This window comes from Oryctolagus cuniculus, chromosome 9 (genome assembly GCF_051225735.1).
Source record: "Oryctolagus cuniculus isolate XC-2025 breed Fujian yellow rabbit chromosome 9, ASM5122573v1, whole genome shotgun sequence".
Classification (NCBI taxonomy): domain Eukaryota; kingdom Metazoa; phylum Chordata; class Mammalia; order Lagomorpha; family Leporidae; genus Oryctolagus; species Oryctolagus cuniculus.
This window is the reverse complement of record NC_142875.1, coordinates 21,348,285-21,371,423: the sequence shown is the minus strand read 5'-3', so window position 1 is coordinate 21,371,423 and position 23,139 is coordinate 21,348,285. Positions and strand designations below refer to the sequence as shown.

General features: G+C 39.0%; 1 long non-coding RNA gene across 5 annotated transcripts in view; it reads right to left on the bottom strand.

Moving 5' to 3' along the window:
- LOC149124524 (uncharacterized) overlaps positions 1-23,139 on the bottom strand; it is a 282,718-nt gene that overhangs the window by 194,062 nt on the left and 65,517 nt on the right. The window contains exon 4 of one of the 5 annotated variants that reach the window (XR_016212778.1): positions 5,561-5,773. The exons of the other annotated variants lie outside the window; for them this stretch is intronic. This is a non-coding gene — a long non-coding RNA (uncharacterized LOC149124524). Of the gene's footprint in view, positions 1-5,560; positions 5,774-23,139 lie in introns of those variants that run through there. 5 annotated transcript variants of the gene reach the window in all.

Below are 23,139 nucleotides of genomic sequence, written 5' to 3'. Positions count from 1 at the left end.
CTTGTAGTGCCAGCATACCACATGGGTTCTGGTTAGAGTCCCAGCTGCTCCACTTCCAATCCTGCTCTCTGCTATGGCCTGGGAAAGCAATGGAAGATGGTCCAAATCCTTGGACCCCTGCACCCGTGTGGGAGACCTAGAAAAAGTTCCTGGTTCCTGGCTTCAGATCGGCCCTGCTTTGGCCGTTGCAGCCATTTGGGGAGGGAACCAACAAATGGAAGTCCTCTCTTTCTCTCTCTCTCTCTCTGCCTCTGCCTACTCTGCCTGTAAAATAAATAAATAAATCTTAAAAAAAAAGAAAGTGTGTTCAATATACTTTTTTCTTCCATAGCAATTAGAAAAGATCATGTTCAAAGATACAGATAGATATGTACATACATGCACACGTCTATAAGTAAATAAATCACTAGATAATATGTAGGCATTTAGTTTTAGGTTCAACTTAATTGTAACCTTTTTTACAATATATTTCATGTATTTCACAAATACAGGCTTAGGAGCACAGTGATACTTCCTACCCTACCCTCCTTCCTGCCCACACTCCCAGCCTCCCATCCTCCTTCCTTTTTTATTCTTTAATTTTTACAATAACATACTTTCAGCTTATTTTATAATCATAAGCTTAACCTTCCACTAAGTAAAGACTTCAAAAAATAGTAGAAGAAAAAAACACTGTTCCTCAATAAGAAAGACAAGGGCTGTAAACAATAATTCTCAAAATGTCAATTCTGTTCATATTTTTTGTACTCTAAATACTACAAGTTTGTCTATCCTGTTCCCCAATTAAAAAATTATTTTATTCACATCACATCATTTCATGTCCCCAAATTTCTCCATTTTTCTTTATTTGTATTTAAGAAACCTATGAGTAGAACAAGCAGCAAAAGTATCACAGCTATAAGAACCAGAAAGCTTCCCTGGTGGCTTGGGAAAATTACTGCATATCTCTAACTGCCAACATTTCAAGTGTACTCCCAAGGAACAGAGAATTCGAAAGGATACTAGAGCTTATTTGAGATATTTCAAAAAAGTATACAGTATCCTTTAAACATACATAACATTGTTAAGTACTCCTTATTTTTTATTTGCGTAAGTGTGTTCTGTATTTTTTTACTTAGCCTACATGTAGAGGTCAAGGCAATATCACTTAGATTCTTACTGCATCCTTCCCACACTTTCATTACACTAATTATCTTGAAATATAATTAGCTAATTACCGAGAAAGGTAGATAATGATTGTGAATGGAATGTGAGATAAGCATTAATGAACAACAACAAGATCCAAATATTCTAGTCAAAGAGAAGACACTAGGAATTGGCAGAGAGACAAGGAATATTCAATAACCTTTTGATCAGCTGCACTGGAATCAGAGCTAACAATGCTACACTGTGTTGTTGCAACTGGGTAGGAATCCAAGTCCTCAATTTTTAAACCCTAACAAAAGCTCCTTTGCATTTCAGTGATGCTGAATGAGGTACTAAAGTCCCCATGTGCAGACTGACTGTAATTTGTCAACTGGACTTTTCAGTCTTTCTATTTTTGCCTTTTTAGATGGTATTATGTGGGAAGGATTTGTTTTAATTTGTAGCTATTGTCAAAGCAACAGAATTTATATAATTAAGTTACAACATGTTTTTGAAGGGCTGATATCCTTTAAAATTAAATTGTTCACAATACGATAAGGGCATATTTGTTTGAATTGAAAAAGACCAGGTTGAAAATAGATTTTTAATTAACTGGCTCTGGATCAGAGCACTTTTCAAATGAAAATACAATAGGGCATCTAATCAAATAGGTTATTTACCCAGAATAATTGAATCCATGCTATAGCAAAGTTCTTTAAAATGTGAACCTGCTGCAGTGTTTTGTAATTATTTGGCTAGAGTACAGCACTGATATGATATATAGCATGGATAAAACCTCTGAATTAACCAATAGTCTCACCTGGAGAAAAGCCATACCAAGATCAAGACCAACCATGGGACTCCACCTCCTCTACTCATGGAAGTGGCAGTAGTATTGTGACCCCCGAACCCTCTGCACAGTGTATGTCATATTTATCAATTGCTTCAGAGAGATTCATTACTTCAACTCCCCATTAGACTGCGAACTACTTTTGAGAACAGAGATTGAGCCTAACTCACCTTTTTCCCCCTTTGGAAAATCTAATTGGCTCCCAATAAATGTTAGTTGATTTGCCATGTAAACAGTGCAGAAGGATATGAACTCAGTGTACTGTTTATGCTGTGCAGGCATAGAGCTGGGTACAAATGAAAGGGAAGCCACAAGTATCATCTGCGAATATATAATCATCGGAAAGAAAAAACAGTCATCCATGAAACATCTAGAACCAAATATGGCCATTTGTAAACTATATTTTAATGAGTGTTACACAGAAGGAAATCTGAGAGAGTTCAGAGAAGGCGGAATCTGTGTAGGCAGAGTGTCTCGCAAGCACACACACTCTAATTATGTAGGGCCAAAGAGGAAAGGAAGGGCACCCACTTGGAAGAAGGAGGTGAACCAGACACAGGACAGTTGGGAAACAGGTCTACCTAGAGTAGATGATTCACAATGAGTTGTCACAGGAGTAAAGTTAGAAGTAAGGGTGGCAGGGAAAGGTTGGCCATGACGGTGAAAAGCCCTGAAGCTGTTGTGGGCAGTATGAACAGTGTAATGGAAAAGGCTGAACTGAATCAGGCCTTGCCTTTGCTCCATCTGCCCTGACAGTAAGCAAGGACTCTCTAGCCTCAGTTTCCTCATGCATGAAGCGACCTAGAGCAAAACACTGAACCAGCTAAAAGGTCTTTGTAAAACAGAATCCTGAGTAGGGAAGTCATGAGCAAGGGAGAAACAAGAAGAGTGCAAAATTCTAATTAATGGCAAGCCACAGAAATGGGCATGGATGGCCAAGTAGAGGTTTGCAGTATGAAACCAAACACCCAAGGATGAAGTCCTGGAATAAGGGACCGACAATGTAGATGAAAATGTGGGGAATATTTGAAGGCATTAGCTATCAGACGTGAGGGCTTGTAGAAGCCCTGACTTAAACATAATGTTGCCATGTTGCCCTTAGATGATTAGAGTCTAATTAATAAACACCATATTAATAACAAAGTTAATGTGGAATACAACTAAGTAAAATTTTGCTCTGGCTCTTTCCTCCCTGAATACTTTCCCTGCACTGTAATAACTGCTCTTTCGTTTCAGCCTCAGGTTCCTCACCAGAGTCCCTGCAGCCTGAGTTCACAAAGGTCCCTCAATATCCATTCCTATTACCCTTGGCTCACTTGCAGGTTACCACATACCACCTCTTCCTGTTTCCCTGATAGCTGAGCCTTCTTCCAGATCAGTTCAGTTCCCAACACCAAGTGCTGTTTTGAAGCTTCTCTGCTATTTCAGGCCTCCATCTCAAGTTTTAAAATTTGACTGAAAACTCTTTCCAAAGAAATCATCATGGCATGCTAATAAATAAGGTACACTGGGTATCTGATCCACATCACAGTCTTGGAGCTGTTGCGGTGATTTCTCTGTGTGACAACTTATCACAACTGTAGCAGCTTCAAACAACAGCCATTTATTCGCTCACAGTTCCACAGGTCAGGGACCTGGGCAAGGTGTGCTGAGTTCTCTCCCCCGGGTCTCAGAAAGCTGAAAACAAGGCTTTGGCCAAATTGATTTCCCATCTGGAAAGCTTTGGGGAAAAATCCACATCCAAGCTATTCATGACAATGGAAGCGTTCCGCTGCTTGTGGTCGTTTGGCTGAGGTGCATATTTTCTTTCTGACTTCCATTCAAGGGTTTTTCTCAGCTTCCAAAAGCCACACAAAGGCCTGGCCCCATGGCTTCTTTCATCTTCAAAGACAGACCTGGGGAATCTTCCTCACCTCAACTCCTGTCATTCTTCTAATCCCTTTGACTTCTCTGTATCTGACCCCTAGACTTAAATTTAAAAGGGTCCTATGATTGGCTTAGGCTCACCCCGAACATCTCTTATGTTTAGTGAAATATTCATCATCCCAGGGATTAGAGCGTACGTATCACAGGACAACGAATGCTGAAGTCCATCTTAGGAGTCTACCTACCACAGGTATATTACAAATAGTGGAAGACACCCAAAGGTGTCTTAGAATTTCTCAGGCACTTCATCCAAGATACTTACACGTTGCTTGTTAGTGAGAAAAGTTAACTTAATATTTAAGAGCATGAGTTCTGAGTTTAGCCTCCCTGCCCTAGCTTAGTAAGGTCACCTTAAGGATGTCCCTGCCCTAGCTTAGTAAGGTCACCTTAAGAAAAGCTTTACAACCCATCTGAACTCAGTTTCCTCATCAGCAAGATACGGGGGTGAATGGTGCTCAGTTTACATACATGTTACAGAAATTACATGAAGTATTTCATGCTACACTCTAGCACAAATGCCTGGCTCAGAAACAGTGACTCCTTCTAAATGAAGCTCAGCTATTTAAATCAGTTGTTCAGGGTCTCATAGCTACTATGTGGAGGACCTGGGATATAATTTCTAGTCTTCTTGATGGCAAAGCTTATACACAGGCCAGCAAGTTAGTAGTTATTCCAGGTCTCTTTCCAGGCTTCCATAACAGTTTCCAAATATTATATATGTGTGTATATATATGCATATGTATTAATTCATTGATTTGCATAGAAGCAGTCAAGAGAGAGCTTACACATGCTCCCAGTTTCAAATCTACCAATCTTTTGGCACCAATACCTTTGTACCCTTACACTCCCTCCTTGACTGCAGGGTGCACTCCCAGGATCTGAGGCAGCTGTTTCATTGGTATAGGATCAGAACTCCTCTCACTAAATCAAGGAGCCCTCTTGGAATCACCCACTTTGTGTCTTGGGTTGTGTCCACATTAGGAGACCATGTCCATTAGCATACAGACATGCACATCCACATCCCACCTTCAAAACGCAAGCCTCCCTCACCCCACATCAGCTTCCCTCTCTTACCTATCTCAATAAACAGGAGCTCCATGCTTCCCGCTGCTCTGACCAAAAGCCCTGAAGTCATCTTCAGTACAGCCCATTCCTTCACCCTCCACATGTATCCCATCGGCACATTCTGACAGCTCTAACTCATTTATCCAAATCTGACCATTCTCATGACACCCATCACCACCGTACCAGGACTTCACATCTCCAGTGAAATCCAAAGTCCTTGTCAGGAATCATGAATCTCTTTTCACTTGAATCCAGGTTTCCTCTCGGGCTGCACCTTCAGCCACATTCTGCCTCTCTTTTCACTTTCCAGCCTCATTTGTGTTGCTGGGACTCACTGAGCAAGCTTATGCTTCACCCCCTTTGCATTAACTGCATTAACGGCTCTTGAAGGAAATGTCCTACCACAAATAAACACTTGCAACTCCTCCACTTCATTCAGGTCTCACGTCAACTCAGAGGCCTTCTTGGAACCATCTTCATCACATTTATTTCACCTACCCCATTTCAATATGCAACAGACTCATTTGGGTTTTTAAAGCATTATTTTTAAAAAGATTTATTTTTATTTGTTTATTTGAAAGGCAGAGCATCTGAGACACAAGGAGATGGAGAGGGAAAGAGAGACAGAGACAGAGAGAGAGAGAGAAAGAGAGAGAGAATCTTCCATTTGTTGGTTCACTCCCCTAATGGTCACAACAGCCAGAGCTGGGCCAGGTTGAAGCCAGGAGCCAGGAACTCCATATGAGTCTCCCACATGAGTGGTATTGGGCCATCATCTGCTGCTTTCTCAGGTGCATTAGCAGGGAGCTGGAGCAGAAGCAGAGCAGTCTGTACTCAAATCAGTACTCCAACATGCAATGTCAACATCACTAGCATCTATGCCACAATGCCATGCCTACTATTTTTAGGTATTATTTACACACTTATTCTCTATTCACCTGGTTACTTACACATGTATTTGTTGACTTGTCTTCACGCAGTAAAATGGTAGCTCCACAAAGGCAGGGGCATTTATCTGTGATGTTCTCTGCTCTATTGTTCGTGTCTAGCAAAGTGACTGGCATCTAATAAAGATCCACACTTATGTGTCAAATAAATGTTACCCTTTTATTCTTTTTAAAAATTTATTTATTTACTTGAAAGGCAGGGTTACAGAGAGGCAGAGGCAGAGAGAGAGAGGTCTTCCATCTGCTGGTTCACCCCCAAATGGCCTCAAAGGCCAGAGCTGTGCCAATCCGAAGCTGGGAGCCAGGAGGTTCTTCTGGGTCTCCCATGTGGGTGCAGCAGATCAAGCACTTGAGCCATTTTCTACTGCTTTCCAAGGCCATAGCAGAGAGCTGAATCAGAAGTGGAGCAGCCGGGTCTTGAACCGGCACCCATATGGGATGTTGGCACTGCCAGCGGCTTTACCCGCTAAAACATAGTGCCAGCCCCTCTTTTATTCTGATTTCATTCATTTCACTCTTATTCATACGTGTTCATTCTGTGATTAGGTTGCAGCAGGCTTTGTGCAAGGTTCTGGGTAAATAACAGAAAATAAAACACATGTGTTTCTTATCTTTCTAAAATTTAAAGACTAAGTAAGGGACAAAGATAAAACAATAAGCAATGAAAGTTCAAAATGTGTGCTATATTATAGGAAGAGTGCAGTGTAATTTAAGAACACAAAAGGGTGGCACCTCTCTGAAGATCAAAGAATTGTTATAAGGGTTGGTAGATAATCGAAATCTGAAGGACCAGTAAAAGTTAAGGGGTTAAATTAAAAGGGGTCAAGAGATTGTTTTCCACTTGTACACAGAAAGTAGAAAAATTCACATACACTGGTTTCTAATGCTAAAATTATACTTTCTTGTTTGAATCAGATCATATTATTCACCACCAAATTCAGTCCATTCCGTAAGTAGTTATCAAATACACATCACGTACATTAAGGTAAGTAAGTCAGGCTGATATCCCCTTAACCCGAGGAGTATATAATTTCTGCAGAAGGTAAGAACTATATGTAAATTAAGTAGGATAAGAAACAACAACTGAGAAGTGTACTTCATGAGTGGTTCAAAATGCTGTGACAGTGGGAAAGTCAGGAATGAAAGATTTTTTATTGACTAATTGAGTTTGCCATATATGCAAATAGATAAAATGTAATTACTAAAGCCTTCAGGAATTTAAAAGAATTTTTAAATTCCTAGAAGTCACTAGAGACTCACAGCAAAAAACGTTCTGCAAAAGAGGTCAAAATGTAAAAAAGAAAATGAAGCAAAAGAGGAAACACAGTTTTGACTCTTCTCTACTGAGACTGAAGGTGGAATTTCAATAATGAGGATAAAGAACAAATGTGTCAACTTTCTTATATTTTAAGCTATAGTGAAGAGTATGCTATTCATCTTTACCTGTAGTCACCAAAGATAAGGTCCCAGCTTACATGGACATTCTCCTACGAAAACCCTACAGGTTATCTCATTTGTTGTTTATACATTTTCAACAAAATGTATATAAAACAAAAACTTAAATGTTTCTGTTCTATTCTTTACTGTTAGCTAGCATGTTTTAGGGACTCTATTCCTCTCTTGCTTTATTCTGCACTAATATGAAAATTAGAAGCTCATCCATATTTAGTAATATGGAACTTTCATCATAATTGTATATAATTCCACAGATGATTTTAGCAGGAACATTTTCTTCATTTCCAGAAACAGTTATATGAAAATTGTAATATAAAAACCTAGGCTGATTCCTTATAACATAGTGCCATCTAGAGATTAAAGCTGATGTTGCTACAAGCTACATTAGCCATAACTGGCTTCTAAATTATAACATTACATTTTATTACTAATAAGTGTAGTAGGGTAGGTTAAGTTTTCATTACAGTGTATCTATATATAGTGCATTTTATTTTTATAGAAATCTCTTATTTAATAAATATAAATTTCATAAGTACAACTTTTGGATTATAGCAGTTATGATAAGAGTGCATTTTATATAAATTAATGACCAGTTACATAACAGAGTTGGCGTCTTGTACACTGACATCTGAATCCATACCCTGTGGCTTGTCTGTGGAAGTAACACTCTGCTACTCATACACACGCTAATAGATCTAGAAGTTTAGTACTGTACCATGGTAGTGGGGGAAGTTGTGAGGAATGCGTAAATACCAATGTGGTTAAGTTCGGGTGAGGAGGCACAATTAACTTCTACCAAGAAGTAAGAAAGTGTTCGTGACATACATGACATGTTTGTTAAGCGCCTATTGTGACTAAGGTTTAGACTTACTGTATTTGTTTCCTGAGCTAAATTCAGTAGCTAGAAATCACAGAAACTTACACATCTTTGCAAGCCAGAAACCTACAATCAGGTTACTGGCTGGTCCCATCGTCTCGAGAGCTTAGAGAATCTTTCCTTGTCTCATGCAGCTCCTTGTGGTCGCCGATACTCTTTGTCTTCCCTGGCCTGTTGCCCCATCATTTCTTCCTCTGCCTGTATCTTTGCCTGTCTGGCTGTAGCCATATCACTCCAATCTTGCCCCTCCCTGTAGGTCTTACCAGGACAGCTGTCATTGGATTAAACCCACTGCACAATCAAGGATGGCATCCTCATTTTAAGACGCTGAACTCACATTAGTTACATCTACAAAACCACTTTCCCCAAATAAGGTAAAATTTACCTGGATCTTTAAGGGAGGCATCATTCAATCCACTACACTATGATTTTACAAAGGCAGGAAAATATATGAAAAAGTAAATGCTTTCTACTTCAGTAAATTCAGAGAAAAACTGTAAAAAAAAGGCTTGCATACAGAATTAACAATTAGCTAGATCAGTATTTCTCAGCTTAGTATTGGTGACATTTGGGGCCAGATTATTCAATATTGTGAGGGGTTGTCCTATGTATTTCATAACCTTTAACAGCAGCTCTGGCCTTTGTCCACTTTAGACACCAATAGCTTCCCCTCTAGGTCATGATCCTAAAAAATGTCTCAAGACATTGCTAAATGCCCCCTAAGGGGCAAAGTCACTCCTTCTTAGGAACAAAAGCTCTAAATTATCATAAGCAAATGTCATGAGGCCCATTTTCAAAGGGAAAAGAAACAAAATGCAGTGGGATAGCTGAAGACTTTCAAGGAGGGAATAAGAAAAAACCAACTCATCAGATGCAAACCCAGTGCCAGCCCTTGAAATTAGGCAAGGGGGTGAAACCATGTGACCAGCCTCTGATGCATTCTTGCTGAGCAGCTGTGAGCTTGTCAACACCAAATATCTTTACATGCCAAGTTCCCAGCACAGTTCCTGGCACAGAACTATTAAAAACATATACAGAGAAGTAACTTAGTGAGGTTAGATTAACAGAATGGAGTCAGGAGTGGGTGTTTAGCCTAATAGTTAAGATGTTCACATTCCACATTAGGAGTGCCTGGATTTCATGTCCAGCTATTGTTTCTGATTCCAGTTTTTTGCTAATGCAGACCCTGGAGGCATGAGGTGACAGCTCAAATAATTGCATCCCTGTTACCCCATTGGGTGATCTGGATTTGGATTGAGGTCCTGGCTCTTCCTTTAGCCCCAACCTACCTACTCCCAGCATTTGTGCACATTCAGGAAGTGAACCAGCAAATGGAAGCACTTTCTATTTTGAAGGATACTGAATAAGAAGATGAACTGAGAAAAAAAAGATTAAAAAAAAGCTACGAAATTATCAAAATGCTATTACTATGAAGCAATGAGTTCTAACACCAAGATAAGAACTGGGAACTAAAGTGAGGTATCCTTGATAAGAAAAAATAACTGAGTTTCCCACAAAGGAAAACTTTCAAGTCAGAGTAATTAAGAAGATAGAGTTTGTTCATTTGAGAAACATAAGGAAGTCCAGAGAGTAAGAATGATGGTGAACTTGAGACCTGTGGTAAGGGTAAGCATACACATCACTGACATGCAAGACTGATTATTCTCAGGTTAATTTTAGTGTCATTTTCAAGAGTCAGAGTGAGTGTGAAAGGAGCTAAATAAAATGTAAGTGATAATTTATAATCAAATTCAGAGGCTGCTTGCAAGATAATATTCCCAAATAAATTCCTAAGACAGTTGGGGTCATTAAAATGGGTCATTGTCCAAAGATTCTGAAATCAGTTTTTTTGAAACTCAAATTAATGGATTCTATTTCTATTCAACAATGCTCATTTTAGACAGTAAAGACAGGCAATTCCAGATTGCCACGTCATTTACACTGTTGACTTGCTAACCACTGCTTATTCCCTGTGCAATGATGTTCATAGCACAATAAACTTCAAGTGAACAGTTATTTTAACATGGTAAACACATTTGAGAAAACAGTTTATCATTAAAATGACTAAAATTTTAAAATTACATTTCAACTATATTTTCTCACTATTGCCAATAGTTTAAACATTGTTATGAAGTAGAAAAATAACTTGAAAAATTACTGCAGTTAATTTTTTTAAGATTTATTTATTTATTTATTTATTTGAAAGGCAAAGTTATACAGAGGCAGAGGCAGAGGGAGAGAGAGCTTCCATCCATTTGTTCGCTCCCCAAATGGCCGCAATGGCTAGGGCTAGGCCATTCTGAAGCCAAAGCAAGGAGCTTCTTGTGGGTATCCCACACGGTACAGGGGCCCAAGTACTTGGGTCATCTTCTACTGCCTTCCCAGGCCACAGCAGAGAGCTGGATTGGATTGCAAGTGGAGCAGCTGGATCTCAAACCAGCACCCATGTGGGATGTTGGCACTGTAGGCAGTGGCTTTACCTGCTATGCCACAGTGCTGGCCCCGCAATTAATTCTTCTCCCTTTTTTCTACTTTGTTACTTTTAGTTTTAATATTTATTTATATATGAAAACAACATTGGAGATTTATGGGATACTATAAAACGATCCAACATATGGGTCTTAGGAGTTCCTGAAGGTGTGGAAAGAGAGAATGGATAAGAAGGCCTAGTTAGTGTAATAATTATGGAAACCTTCCCCAATTTGGAGAAAGAAAGGGACATCCAAGTACAGGAAACACATAGAACTCAAATTAAAAATTTCTGGAAATGAATGAAGATAATATATCAAAACTTACGGGATACAGCAAAAGCAGTGTTAAGAATGAAATTTATGGGGCCAGTGTCGTGGTGCAGTAGGTTAATCCTCCGCCTGCAGCACCAGCATACATGTGGGCACTGGTTCAAGTCCCGGCTGCTCCTTTTCCAATCCAGCTCTCTGCTGTGGCCTGGGAAGGCAGTAGAAGATGGTCCAAGTCCTTGGGCCTCTGCACCCACCTGGGAGACTGGGAAGAAGCACCTGGTTCCTGGCTTCAGATGGGTGCAGCTCCGGCCATTATGGCCATTTGGGGAGTGAACCAGCGGACAGAAGACCTTTCTCCCTTTCTTCCTCTCACTGTCTATAACTCTACCTCTCAAATAAATAAGTGAAATCTTAGGGAAAAAAAAGAAGGAAGTTTATAGCAATTGGTACCTACATGAAGAAATTGGAAAGGTAATAATAAATGAACTATGAATACATCTCAAGGACCTAGAAAAACAACAAATCAAACCCCAAATTAGTAGAAGGAAATAAATATTTAAAATTAGAGAAGAGCAGCTGGCACTGGGGTGTAGTAGGTAAAGCCTTTTCCTGGAGTGCTGGCATCCCATATCAGCACCAGTTTGAGTTCCAGATGCTCCACTTCTGATCCAACTTCCTGCTAATGTGCCTGGGGAATCACTGGAAGATGTCTCAAATCCTTGGGTTGCTGCAACCTGGAAGAAGCTCCTGGTTCCTGGCTTCAGACTGGCCCAGCTCTGGCCATTGCAACCATTTGGAGAGTGAACCAACAGATGGAAGACCTCTCTTTGTAAGATTACTCTCTTTGCCTCTGCCTCTCAACAACTCTGTTTTTCAAACAAACAAAAAATCTTTAAAAAAATTAGAGAAGAAATAAAATTGAAACAAAAAACAAAAGGTAACTGAAAACAATCTTGAAAAAACAAAATTAATATACCATTTGCCCAACTAACCAAAAAAAAAAAAAAAAGAGAGAGAGAAGACCCAATAAATAAAATCAGAGATGAAAAAGGAAATGTAACAACAGAAACCACGGAAACAAAAAAAATCATTAAAAGGGGCCGGCGCCGTGGCTCAATAGGCTAAACCTCCGCCTTGCAGCGCCAGCACACTGGGTTCTAGTCCCAGTGGGGGCGCCGGATTCTTTCCTGGTTGCCCCTCTTCCAGGCCAGCTCTCTGCTATGGCCCAGGAGTGCAGTGGAAGATGGCCCAAGTCCTTGGGTCCTGCACCCCATGGGAGACCAGGAAAAGCACCTGGCTCCTGGCTTCGGATCAGCACAATGCGCCGGCTGCAGCGGCCATTGGAGGGTTAACCAACGGCAAAAGGAAGACCTTTCTCTCTGTCTCTCTCTCTCTCTCTCTCTCTCTCACTGTCCACTCTGCCTGTCAAAAAAAAAATCATTAAAAGGATATACTACAAAGAGCTCTATGACAACAAATTGGGAAACCTTGCAGAAATGGATTCCTGGACATACACAGACTACCAAAATTGAGTCATGAAGACATAGAGAAAAGAGATCGATGACTAAGATGGAGATTGAGTCATTAATAAAGATCCTCTCAAAAAAGAAAAGCCCAGGACTAGATTGCTTCACTGCTGAACTCTACCAGATATTTAAAGAACAACTAATTCTAATACTTCTCAACAATTATATATAACAATTGAAAGGGAGGGAATCTTCTCAAACTCATTATATGAAGCCTGCATCACCTGAAGTATTAAACCATAAAAAGATACAACAGAGAAAGAAAACTATAGACCAATATCCCTGATGAACATAGACACAAAAATCCTCAACAAAATTCTGGCCAATCGAATCCAACAACACATCAAAAAGATCATTCACCAAGACCAAGTGAGATTTATCCATGGTATGCAGGGATGGTCCAACATTCACAAATCAAACAATGTGATGCATCATATTAACAAACAGAAGAACAAAAACCATATAATTATCTCAATAGATGCAGAGAAAGCACTTGATAAAATACAACAGCCTTTCATGATGAAAACTAAGCAAACTGGGTATAGAAGGAATATTCCTCAACACTATCTAGGCAATTTATGCCACAGCTGGCATCTTATTAACAGTAAAGTTGGAAGCATTCCTTCTAAGATCCAGAACCAGACAAGGATGCCCATTCTCACTATTGCTATTTAATACAGTTCTGGAAGTTTTAATCAGAGCCATTAGGAAATAAAAAGAAATAGAAGGGATACACATTGGAAAGGAGAAAATCAAACTATCCTTGTTTGCAGATGACATGATTCAATATACAGGGGATCCAAAACACCACTAATAGACTCTTAAAACTCATAAAAAAGTTTGGTGAAGTGGCAGAATATAAAATTAGCAAGCAAAAATCAGGGGCCGGCGCTGTGGCACAATAAGTTAATGCCATGGCCTGAAGCATCAGGATCCCACATGCACACTGGTTCAAGTCCCGGCCACTCCACTTCCGATCCAGCCTCTGCTATGGCCTGGAAAGCAGTAGAAGATGGCCCAAGTCCTTGGTCCCCTGCACCCACCTGGGGACCCAGAAGAAGCTCCTGGCTCCTGACTTCAGATTGTTGCAGTTCCGACCATTGTGGTCAATTAGAGACTCAAATCACCAGATGGAAGACTTCTCTCTCTCTCTCTCTGCCTCTCCTCTCTCTGCATAATTCTTTCAAATAAATGAATAAAATCTTTAAAAAAAATAAAAATAAATAGTATTTGTATACACAATGCCATAGCTGAGATAGAACTTTTAAGATCAATCCCACTCTCAATAGCTACAAAAAAAATTAAATACCTTGGAATAAATGTAACCAAGGATATGAAAGATCTCTACAAAGAAAATCACAAAACATGAAATAAAGCAAAAGAAAACATTAAAAAATGGAAAATTCTTCCCCATTCACAGACTGGAAGAATCAATATCATCAAAATCACCATATTACTGAAAGATAATTTTCAGATTCCATGCAATCCCAATCAAAATACCAATGACATTCTTCTTAGATCTAGAAAAAATGCTAAAATTCATATGGAAATGCAAGAGATAACAAATTCTAAAGCATCACAATACCTGATTTCAGGATATACCACAGGGCAATTATAATCAAAACAGCCTGGTACTGACACAAAAACAGATAAAACAATGAAAGAGAATAGAAATTCTAGAAATTAATCCACATATCTACAACCAACTTATTTTTGACAAAGGAGCTAAAATCAATCCCTGGAGCAAGGACCATCTCTTCATCAAAGGGTGCTTGGAAAATTGGATCTCTGCACGCAGAAACATGAAAATAGACCCATAACTTACACCTTACACAAAAATCAACTCAAAATTCACCAAAATCTACAACCCAATACCATCAAATTACTAGAGAACATTGCGGAAACTCTGAAAGACATTGGCATAGGCAGACTTCTTGGAAAAGACCTGGGAAGCACAGGCAATCAAAGCCATAATTGACAAATGGGATTACATCAAGCTAAGAAGCTTCTGCACTGCAAATGAAACACTCAGAAAATGAAGCGGCAATAGACAAAAAGGGAGAAAATATTTGCAAACTATGCAACTGAAAAAGGGTTAATATCCAGAATCTATAGAGAACTCAAGAAATTCAAAAACAAAACAACCCAGTTAAGAAATGGGCAAAGGACTTGAACAGTCATTTTTCAAAAGAGAAAATTCAAATGGCCAACAGATACAGGAGAACATACTCAAGATCATTAGCCATCAGTGAAATGCAACTCAAAACCCTAATGAGGCTTCACCTCACCCTAGTTAAAATGGCTCTCATATAGAAATCAACAAACAACAAATGCTGGCAAGGATGTGGGGAAAAAGGTACCCTAATGTGGGTAAACTGGTGCACCTGCTGTGGAAGACAATATGGAGATACTTCAGAAATCTGAATATAGAAGTACCATATGATCCAGCCATCCCACTCCCACTTTACCCAAACCAAAAGAAATCAGCATATGAAAGGCTCCAATGTTCATTGCCACTCAATTCACAATAGCTAAGATATGGAATAAATCCAGATGTCCATCAGTTAAAGACTATATAAAGAAATTATAGTATATATACACCATGGAGCACTACTCAGCTATAAAAAAAGAAAAAGTAAATTAAAAGGAATCCGGTTTTTTGCACCGAAATGTATATAACTATAAACCATTATTCTTAGTAAAATATGCCAGTCTCAAAAAGACAGACATCATATATTTTCCCTGATCGGGAGTAACCAATAGAGTATCTAAAATTCAATGTGTGGGGTGACATGGACATTTTGAGATTCTATCTTTTTTTTACAGTCCTTATCTCTTCGGTTGATGAACAGTGTTTTTTTTTTTTTTTCTTTCATGCCAACTTAGTATGGGGTTAACCCTACAATAGGTAAGTAAACTCAGATTAGGTCTCTGTAAAAATTAAGAGTGGGAACGGGAGCCAGCGCTGTGGCGCAACGGGTTAAAGCCCTGGCCTAAAGCGCTGGCATCCCATATGGGCAGTTCTAGTCCCTGCCGCTCCTCTTCCAATGCAGCTCTCTGCTATGGCCTGGGAAAGCAGTAGAAGATGGCCCAAGTCCTTGGGCACCTGCACCCATATGGGAGACCCAGAAGAAGTTCCTGGCTCCTGGATTCAGATCCGCTCAGCTCTGGCCATTGTGGCCATTTGGGGAGTGAACCAGCAGATGGAAGACCTCTCTCTCTGTCTCTACCTCTCTCTGTAACTCTTTCAAATAAATAAAATAAATATGTATCCTATTAACTGATCACAACAACATGAATACATTACAATTATAACTAATAAACATAGAAAATAAATTTTTACCACTAAAAATCTGTTAAATGAGACTGGAATTCCATACTTCATATGGACAGACTGACTCAGAGGTCAGCATCAATTCTATTGTAATTTTTCATTTTAATAGAAGGAAGTACTAAGAAGTCTTACATAAACAAAATAGGAATAGAAGTTTTGTCATTGTAGCAGCACTAAATTTTAAAAGGTTCTGAGCCATCAAAAATCATGTAATGAATTATTATTAAAAGTTACTTTTTATATTCTATCAATTGTTTACTCTATTAGGTCTCTTCCAATTTTGTTGAAAGAAAAGAATTGGGAACCACCTGAAGTGTCTAGTTATTCTATTATTCAGTGTCTAGGAAGAAAATAAAAAAGACTTTACCAAGACTTGCCACATGATTATTAAATAGTTCTGTTAATCTTTCATACAGAAAAGAATTTCAATTGGCTAAAAAAAATCAAAAAAGTTTTAGAAAATTAAAATACTGTTAAATTCATTATTCTTTTGGAAGGCATTTAGCCTAGCAATGAAATGTCCACAGCCCACATTTGAGTGTCTGGGTTCAACGCCTGACTCTGGCTCCTGACTCCAGCTTTCCTGCCAATGCAGACCCTGGAGGCAGCAAGTACTTGGTGCCTGCACTCATCTGTGAGTCCTGGAGCGACTTCCTTGCTCCTGGCTGCACTCTCGGCCCAGCTCTGGCCAATGTGAGCATTTGCAGAATGAACCAGTGAATGAGAGCTCACTCGTATGCTCCATCTCCTTCCTTCTCCCGCTCTGCTCTCAAATAAATTTTTTAGAAATCTTTAAAAACTTCATTATTGGTTTGAAAATATAATATTCTTTTTTATTTTAAAGATTTTATTTATTTATTATTTTAATTTTTATTTAATGAATATAACTTTCCAAAGTACAGCTTATGGATTACAATGGCTTCCCCCCCATAACGTCCCTCCCACCCGTAACCCTCCCCTTTCCCACACCCTCTCCCCTTCCATTCACATCAAGATTCATTTTCGATTCTCTTTATATACAGAAGATCAGTTTGGCATACATTAAGTAAAGATTTCAACAGTTTGCTCCCACACAGAAACATAAATATAATATTCTTAATGAAGCACTTTTATATTATGGTATTTTAAACATATATTCATCAAAAGTTGGAGCTGCAAATTTAGCTCCCATGATTTATGCCTATCATAAAATCCAATTAGTAGAGTACTCCTCATTGTTAAATGAATTTAAAATATCAGACTTAATTTCTTATGAAACCAAAACATCACACACAATATTATGTACTTCAGAGAGTCATAAAGATGAAAAACAGTGAGACAGATATGTAATTTTAGTAATACAATAAAATGTGTGAAGCTTAAACTTTAAGTTATATGTGAACTGAGAAATGTAATGCAAAACATGGTGGGCCTCTGGTGTGTTCAAGTTTGGGGAATTATGAAAAATTAGAATTGAGTATCAAAGTGAAAACTAAATCATTAATTTTCTTGGATCTTATATGTTGCATTTTTTCTGTTTCTTTACAAAAGAGAAAGGAATCCCTTGCTAAAATTACTCCTAGATAGCAATATAAAATCAGATGAAAATTAAGGTCAGCTGAAAATAACTCCTTACAATTACATTCAAAAAACTGAATAAATAAAACATTTTTGAAGAGTTCAGTGTCTCCTACAATGACCCTTAGTTGTATGCTCAAGAAACTATACCTCAAGAGCCATACATTTGTTCAAAATAAATTTAATTAGCAAACCACTAAGTAAAATAAAAATTGTCATTGTTCATACCACCTTAATTTAGAATTTAGCTGAATTTGAAGCACCACACAATGGAACTCATTTCCATGCCAGGCTTCTCTGGGAACCCAAAATGGAAAACAGGAAAGACAAGCAGTTTGGGAGGTGCTTTGGTTAATCATTGCAAGGAGCCTGTGTTTAATGTCAGGTTGCTTAGGCAGCACATATACTAATGTCAAGTTCCTAGATTTTATGCTCCAAGGCGGTACTCCCTAGTTGGATTTGGCATGGACAGAACATATCTATTTTCTGTATAGTGGAAGAAGGGTTTGCATGAACTTGGGCAAGTTCTCAGATCAATTTTATGAAATACCAGAACTTGGGACTGATGTTGTGGTATAGCAGGTAAAGCTACCACCTGTGACAATGGCATCCAAGATGGGTGCCAGTTCAAGTCCCAGCAGCTCTACTGCACCCGTGTGGCAGATGCAGAGGAAGCTCCAGGCTCCTGGCTTAGGTATGGCCCAGCCCTGGCAGTTGTGGACATTTGGGGAGTGAAGCAGTAGACAGAAGATATCTCTCCTCTCTCTGTCTCTTTCAAATAAATAAAATAAATCTTTAAAAAAAATCAAAACTTAAGAATCTAGAATCTGATTCCCTTAAACTCAATGAATCTGTGGATAACTTTCTCAAGATACCGGGCAGAAGTGAAGACTAGAGCCAGTTCTAAATGAACATGCATACAATGCATCAGGGATGGGAACTGTGGGTAAATAGAGAGCACCACAGGCCAGGTCTAAAGGGTGCTGACACAACTATTGCTTTAGGGAATACAGGCAATGTTGGTATATCTTCAGATTTTAAGAATTTTAGGAATCCCAATTTTTTATGAAAATAATTAAACTTTGAACTGTTTACTCAAAAACCAAACAAACAAAAAACACCAAAAGGCAAGCTTTTGATGTAGCTGTTAATACTCCAGTTAGGGTGTCTGCATCCCATTATCAGAGTGCTTGGGTTTGATTCCTGGCAATGTTTCCAATTCTAGTTTTTCACTAATGCATACCCTGGGAGGCAGCACGCAATGGCTCAAGTAGTTGGGTACCTGCCACCCACATGGAAGGTGTGGATTGTGTTCCCAGCTCCAATCCTGTCCTCATCCTTTCTGTTGTGGGCATTTGTGCAGATGAAGATCTCGATTTTTGTCTCTGCCTTTCAAATAAAAAAAAAAAAAGACCTGAAAAAAGAAAAATAGTATGCACACCAAACAGAACACTTACTGATTCAGCCCAGTTTGTGATTTCTGTCACTGATAGTTTTGACACTATTTTCTTTTTTTTTTTTTTTTTAAGATTTGTTTATTTGACAGGTAGTGACAGTGATTGTTTATTTGACAGACAGTGAGGGAGAGAGAGAAAGGTCTTCCTTCTGTTGGTTCACCCCCAAAATGGCCGCCACAGCCGGCGCTGTGAAAAGCCAGGAGCCAGGCGCCTCCTCCCAGTCTGCCATGCGGGTTCAGGGCTCAGGCACCTGGGCCATCCTCCACTGCCCTCCCAGGCCACAGCAGAGAGCTGGACTGGAAGAAGGGCAGCCAGGACTAGAACCTGGCACCCATATGGGATGCCGTCGCCACAGGCGGAAGATTACCCAAGTGAGCCACAGTGCCAGGCCCGACACTATTTTATAGCTAAAATAAATATCTTATTTCAAGGTGTAAGACATATAAAATACAATGATTATAATTCCATATATGAGGGAACTTCAAAAAGAACTTGGAAAATGGAATTAAAAGCTGTTTACTTTAATGCAAATAAAATTTGAAATTCATTCTTTTTTCATTATATACATTTTGAACAAACTTTCTTTAAAAATTATCTGGAAATTATAGCATTTTTGTTTTGGCTTTCAGTTTTATTTATTTATTTGAAGTCAGGGAAACACAGAAAGAGACAGAGACAGAAAGAGACCTTCTCTCCCCAGATGCCTACATAGCCAGGGCTAGGGCAGTCCAAAGCCAGGAAGCTGGAATTCAATCTAAGTCTTCCACATGTTGACAGGAACCCAAGTTCTTAAGCCATCACTTGCTGCCTCCCAGGGTACTCATTAGTAGGAGGCTGAATAGGATCTGATATGGGATGTGGGTGTTCCATTAGGTGACTTAACCACTGCACCAAACTCTCACCCTCTTCCACAAACTTTATGAAGCACTTCCTTATCAAAAGGTATCACCACTTGATGGGGCAGGCACTGGGGCATAGTGTGCTAAAGCCTCTGCCTGTGGTGCCAGCATCCCATACGGGCACTGGATGCTCCTCTTCGGATCCAGCTCTCCGCTGTGGCCTGGGAAAGCAGTGGAAGATGGCCCAAGTGCTTGGGCCCCTGCACCCTCGTGGGAGACCGGGAAGAGGCACCTGGCTCCTGGCTTCAGATTGGCGCAGCTCCAGCCTCTGCAGCCATTTGGGAAGTGAACTAGCAGATGGAGGACCCCTCTCTCTGTCTCTCCCTCTCTCTGCCTGTAACTCTACTTCTCAAAATAAAAAAATAAAATATTTTAAAAAGTTTATATCACCACTTGAATATAAATAATACACATTTTCTAGGTCAACTATAAGTGGAGTTAATGAAATTGTGGAATAAATTGGAAGCTATCACTTAGAAAATTCGTTCATTCAACAGTCAATTTATTCAATGTCTATTATTTGGAAGTACACTCTAGGCACCCTTGAGATACAAATAAAAATATGTGAACCTCCAATTTAATACAGAAGCTTAAGTTTAAATTAAGTAGCAGTGATATAAATTGATATGTCTTATGAATTAGAAGGGTATTTTGAAAGCAGGAATGTGGATTCAATGAGAAATACATGATTATCCCAATAAAAATACAATATTCATTAATATTTTCTTTTTAAAATGTGTCTTCTGCTCTGAAAAACAGATATAATGAGATCTCCAACAACAATTTTATACTACGAGCATTCCATATATCTGCCCAATGTTTAGAAAAAGAAAACTAACAACACAAGAAAAGACATTTCTATTACTCTTGAAGACAATAATGTTTTTCTGACACATACTGCATAAGTTATGACATAAAATTTTATGTCCAATAGACATTTGACATTTCCTGCAGACTAAAACATGAATTCTGTTTTGTAAGTATAAAATCATAATAAAAGACAATACTAGATATATAAATTTTCCATTGCCTTTCAAATTGCAGATATAAAAAATATTAAATAGCAACAAACTGAGGAAATGGGAAATAACCTCAAGCTCCCAATTCGGTAACTAGAAAGACAAAAACCTGACAGCCTTTAGCCACTTATTTACTTAAGTTTATCCAGTAGAGCTGAAGAGCAAGGTGTCTATAATCAGACAGGCTTTTATAACCGGCTTGTGTTTCAACGTAGGCTCAAATTCTTACGAGTGCAACCATCTTGGCTGAGGGTTAGGATTTCAAGTCAGCAAACAAGATGAAAATGAGGTGTACAGGTTGAGCCACATTGGAAAACAACCTACCATCTCAATAAATCCTAACAGCAAGTTTTCTTCCTGCCTTGTTTCTTCCATTGAGTACCAGATCAAGGAGTGATTTTTCTGCCAAAGACCATTTAGATTTTTTTATAATTTATTTATTTTAATGATTTATTTATTTATTTGAAAGGAGGAGTTACAGAGGCAAAGGCAGAGAGAGAGAGAGAGAGGTCTTCTGTCTGCTGGTTCACTCCCCAAATGGCTGCAACCACTGGAGCTGGGCCTATCTGAAGCCAGGAATCAGGAACTTCTTCCCAGTCTCCCACGAGTGCAAGGGCCCAAGGGCTTGGGCCATCTTCCACTGCTTTCCCAGGCCATAGCAGAGAGTTGGATTGGGAGTGTAGTATCCAGGACTCGAACTGATGCCCACATGGGATGTCAGCACGGCAGGCAGTGGCTTTACCCACTATGCCACAACACCAGCCCCCATTTAGATATTTATAACATCATTCACAGGCCATACAAAATTATCATAAAAATTAGCCTGTTACAGATTTATTGAATTTCAAGTCCCGCCTGCAGTTGCCTTGGTACAACCAGACCGAACGATTTTGTGGGCAGGACGTTCCCCACCCTTGAATGTGTTTAAGGGTCACATCATGCAAAATAAATGAACTCTCATTTCTCACTGAGTGTTGAGTGGTATAGCAGATGGGATCGTCTGCATTATTTAAATTGTCATTTTGCTTTGTATCTTCTCCTTATAAGAGTTAGTGAATTCATGTACAGTTATTGACTTTGTGTGTATAAGCTGTCATAATTGTAAAAATTGATATGCTTCTATATAAGTAAAAAAAGGAAAATGACATTTCTTTCACAGAGCTACTAAAAAGTATTTAGAGAGAGTGCTTGTAACACGGTAAGGGTTTAGTAGATTGTAGTGATCAATGATTTAGTTGAGCAAATCACTTTTCCCACAAATGGATATTAATAATAGAAACACAGTATTACCTTTCAACTCTGAAGGTAGCGGCAAAGGTCCACTCCCACCCCAAATACACACAAATCCGTGTTCATATGGGGAATAACAGGATCTTATATTTTAGAAAGATGCACTGATACTCTCTACTTGCCTTTCTAAATCCATGTTCTCCCTTTTACACCCTGCTCTGTACATAGAAAGGCACACCTTCATGGTGGCACCACCTGGACTCCCTGGATTTGTTTGTTTGAGTCTGAGTTTGGCCAAAAAAAGACACTGGCAGGAGAATGAGGGGGGAGGAAAATGTAAAGTCAGTGTTTGCTTCCATTTCCCTGAGGGCATGGTTCAACAAGGGCTGAGTCCCCCCATCACCCACCCCAGATTCTGTCACCTGACTTCTACAGCTGGAACACTCTCTCTCTCTCTCCTATTTTTGGTAGGTGCTTTTTTGGTTCCTACAGAGAACGACTCACTTTTCTGTGTGAAGATGGACTGGAGAGGAAGGAGAGTGGAAGTAGAGAGAATGGTAAGAAATGACTAATCCTTTCAGATAGGAAATAGCGAGGATCGGACTAAAGCAATGGCTGATGAGCTAAGAGAAAATAGGACAGAAATAAGATGTATTTAGAATATATCTAATACAGGATAGAGAAAATACATAACAAATACATAACAAAGAACAAAGGAGAGGATAAGTTGAAGAGGACAGGCAAGTACTTTTCTTTAGCAAATAAATGAAGACTGACATCATTCATAGCAAAAGGAATGTAATCTCACCTGAAATTATTACACATCCACGTACCAATGGATGGTGGGCTTCTTTACAGGTTTTGACGACACAAATAAGACTGTTATGAACATTAATGTAAAAATTTTTGGCGCTCTCATTTCTCTTAAATATCTATTATTTAAATGGCTGCATTGTATGCAGGTCAATGTTAAATTGCTTAAGAAATTGTCAAGGTGTTTTTCCAAGATGATTCAATTTTACATTCCCACAAGCAATGTGTGACAATTTCAGTTACTCCACATCCTCAACACCACCTGATATTGTCATTTCTTTTAATTTTAGGTATTCTAATAGATACCCAAGACACTAC